We start from the raw sequence: 3,635 nt of genomic DNA on the forward strand, positions 1-3,635 counted from the left end.
TCACCTTTACACATGTTGTAAACCCAAAGTAGTCTTTCTATTTTTTGCTTTAAAGAGTTGGCTATGTTTTAGAGCAATTAAAACAAGGGAAAAAAGTCTTTTATCTTCATCATTTCTTTGTGTAATTTAAATTTCTGTCTAGCTCTGATTCTTTCTGAAGAAATTTTTCTAACACCTCTGTTTATATTTGTCTGAAAGTCTTTATTTCTTTTTTATGTATGAAAGATAGTTCCATAACATATAAAGTTCTGGTTTGACAATTTTTTCAGCACTTTAAATATTTCTTTCCACTATTTTCTAGCTTGCATAATTCCTGATGAATAGTCTACTCTAATTCTTGTATTTGTTGCTCTGTATGTAACATGTCTTTTTACATCTGGTTGTCTCTAAGATTATCCCTTTATCTTTCACTTTTAGCACTTTGAATATGATGTATCCAGGTGGTTTTATTTTTGTCGCTCTTATTTATCCTGGTTATGGTTCTCTGACCTTCTCAGATCTGTGGCTTCATGTCTTACATTATTTTGGAAAAATGTTAACCATCTTCAACCAATGTCAACTCTCCAAATATTTATTTGGTTTCTCTCTTTTATCTGTCATTTCCACCCCCAGCCCCAGCCACTGGGATTACTATTCTACATAGGGTAGACCATTTGATATGATACCACAGCTCTTGGGTGCTATGAGCCGTTTTTAATTTCCCACATTTTTCTTTTTGTCCTTCAATTTGGATAATTTCTATTGACCTACATTCAATTTCACCGACTTTCCTTGATGTTTTGAGTGCATTGAAAGTAATCTTTATCTCTGTTACCATGTTTCATTTCTAGTATTTCCATTAATTTCTTATAATTTCCATTTATCTGCTGAAATGCTGTCTTTTTGTGCATGTTGTTAATTTTTTTCCCACTAGAACCATATTAATTGTAGTTATTTTAAGTTACTTGTCAGATAATTTTAATGTCTACATTATCTCTTGAATCTTGTTCTTTTGTTGCATTGTTTTTTTGACAGTGAGTTCATTTTTTCTTGCTTTTGTATGTCTCTTTCTCTCTTTTTTAATGAAATGCTTCATGAATTTGTCTGTCATCCTTGCATAGGAGCCATGCTAATCTTCTCTGTATCATTCTAATTTTAAGAGTATGTACTGCCAAAGTGAGCACTTTCCTAATGTTCTAATTGCCAGAGAGTGTGTAGAACAGTAAGATTCAGGTAAGTCATATTTATGCCTGAAAATGGGCAGGCATTTTTTTTTTTTCTTCTTCCATTATTGTGTATGTTGGAGAAGGTTGTGTCAAACTTGTCAGGAGTGGAGCTGGTTTATGTTTTCCTGTTGCTGGGTTTGTCTTCAGTGTACTACTGGCTTCATTCCTCTGCTATTACTTTATCATTAGGGTGAGGGTTAGTTTGCTGGATAGTTTTTCTTGAGGTTTATAATCCCACCCTCAGGTTTTAGCCTTCCCTGTGTTCCTGAGTTTCAGAATAGGTCACTCTCCAAGGTATCTTACTTGCCAACAGCAAACTGTTGGTGTTTGATTTTCCTGCTGATGAGGCCAGGGGAATTCCCTGTTGTCTTAGTTTAGCCTCATTCTTCAGTAGATCCTGTGTCCCTGTGTCTAAGGATGGTGCTTTCTTAATCCTTTTACTCCAGTACTAGCAAAAAATTTCTAATGGTCTAGATCCAGAATGGTTTCATGGCTCCTCCCCCAGCGGTTGGAAGTTTTTTCCTCCCCAGCTTCCAGCTCACTTGTGGTCTAGGGATGACATGGTTTGCTATCCACCCCTCCAAACCCCATACCCCAGTTGTTTAGGTCTTTTGTTCTTAGTGGAGAAAGGACCAAGCATAGCATGATATCTTTCCCACAACTTGGCTACTACCATTTTCTAAGGCTCATCTTCGTTGGATGCTTCTTCTGGTCTCTTGCTTTGTCCCCAATCTTTCTAATGAACACTTCATGAGCCCTAGGGAGAAGAACCTATGAATGGGCGCTAATTCATGTCATGTACATGGCTCCAAAGGATTTTATACTCTTATTTTAGCTCACATCAGCCTTTAGCAATTTGTTTAGAATTTTTAGCTGAATTAATCTTACACACTTTTTAGTGGCCCTGTCTTCCTGGTTCTACCTAGGTGAGTCAGCCTCTTGCCCATTGTGCTATTATTGTTGTATATTTTGTTTGTCTATATTTTATTAACCCACATGATTTTATTATCATTTTTTTTAAGTGCTCAACATTCCCTTGTATTACCAATAGATTTAACTTTTCTGAACTGTACCTTTTCTAAATTCCTTCATGTAGTACTGTACTTCCATTCATTCTTGTTTAGCTTTAAAAAATTGTATCTTTTTTCTTATGGTGTAGTTCTGCTTGCAATAAATTGCCTTCATTTTTCAAAGAGGTTCTAACTGAGTATAGAACTCTATACTCACTTTTATAGTTGGCAGTTATATTTTCCTTTAGCACTTTACATATGCCATTCTATTGCCTTTGGCTTCCAAAAATTTTGTTGAAAAGTCAGTCTTATGTCCTGTTGCTTCTTTGAAGGCAACATGTCTCTTTTCTCTGTTTTTACAATTTTCTCTTTTTCATTAGTTTTCAGCTATTTGACTACATTCTTGGGTGTGGTCTCCTTTGTATTTTTCTTGGACTTCTCTAAACTTCTTTTTTTTAATTTTAATTTTTTATTTTATTTTACTTTAAGTTCTGGAACACATGTGCTGAATGTGCAGGTTTGTTACACAGGTATACATGGGCCATGTGGTTTGCTGCACCTATCAACCTGTCATCTAGGTTTTAAACCCTGCATGTATTAGGTATTTGTTCTAAGGCTCTCCTTCCTCTTGCCCCCCACGCCCCGACAGGCCCCAGTGTGTGATGTTCCCCTCCCTGTGTCCATGTGTTCTCATAGTTCAACTCCCACTTATGAGTGAGAACAGGCAGTGTTTGGTTTTCTGTTCCCATGTTAGTTTGCTGAGGATGATGGTTTCCAGCTTCATCCATGTCCCTGCAAAGGACATGAACCCATTCTATTTTATGGCTGAATAGTATTCCATGGTGAATATGTGCCATATTTTCTTTATCTAGTCTATCACTGATGGGCATTTGGGTTGGTCCAAGTCTTTGCTATTGTAAAGGGTGCTGCAGTAAACATACGTGTGCATGTGTCTTTATACTAGAATGATTTATAATCCTGTGAGTATATACCCAATAATGGGATTGCTGGGTCAAATGGTATTTCTGGTTCTAGATCCTTGAGGAATCACCGCACTGTCTTCCACAATGGTTGAACTAATTTACATTCCCACCAACAGTGTAAAAGCATTCCTATTTCTCTGCATCCTCGCCAGCATCTGTTGCTTCCTGATAGCCATTCTAACTGGTATCAAATGGTATCTCATTGTGGTTTTGATTTGCATTTCTCTAATGACCAGTGATGATGAGCCTTTCTTCATGTTTGTTGGCTGCATAAATGTCTTCTTTTGAGACTTGTCTGCTTGTATTCTTCACCCACTTTTTGATGGGGTTGTTTGTTTTTTTTTCTTGTAAATTTGTTTAAGATCCTTGTAGATTCTGGATATTAGACCTTTGTCAGATGGATGGATTGCAACAATTTTCTCCCATTCTGTAGGTTG

The 3,635-nt window shown here is 36.6% G+C and overlaps 1 non-coding gene across 1 annotated transcript; it reads right to left on the reverse strand.

Annotated features, from left to right (window-relative positions):
- Positions 1-1,055: 1,055 nt before the first annotated feature.
- On the reverse strand, positions 1,056-1,163 carry LOC114679779 (U6 spliceosomal RNA). The gene has a single exon (XR_003731888.1). It is a non-coding gene; the product is annotated as a U6 spliceosomal RNA (small nuclear RNA).
- Between the last annotated feature and the right edge of the window lie 2,472 nt (positions 1,164-3,635).

The sequence above is a fragment of the Macaca mulatta genome, chromosome 7, assembly GCF_049350105.2.
Source record: "Macaca mulatta isolate MMU2019108-1 chromosome 7, T2T-MMU8v2.0, whole genome shotgun sequence".
In the NCBI taxonomy this organism is placed as follows: Eukaryota; Metazoa; Chordata; class Mammalia; order Primates; family Cercopithecidae; genus Macaca; species Macaca mulatta.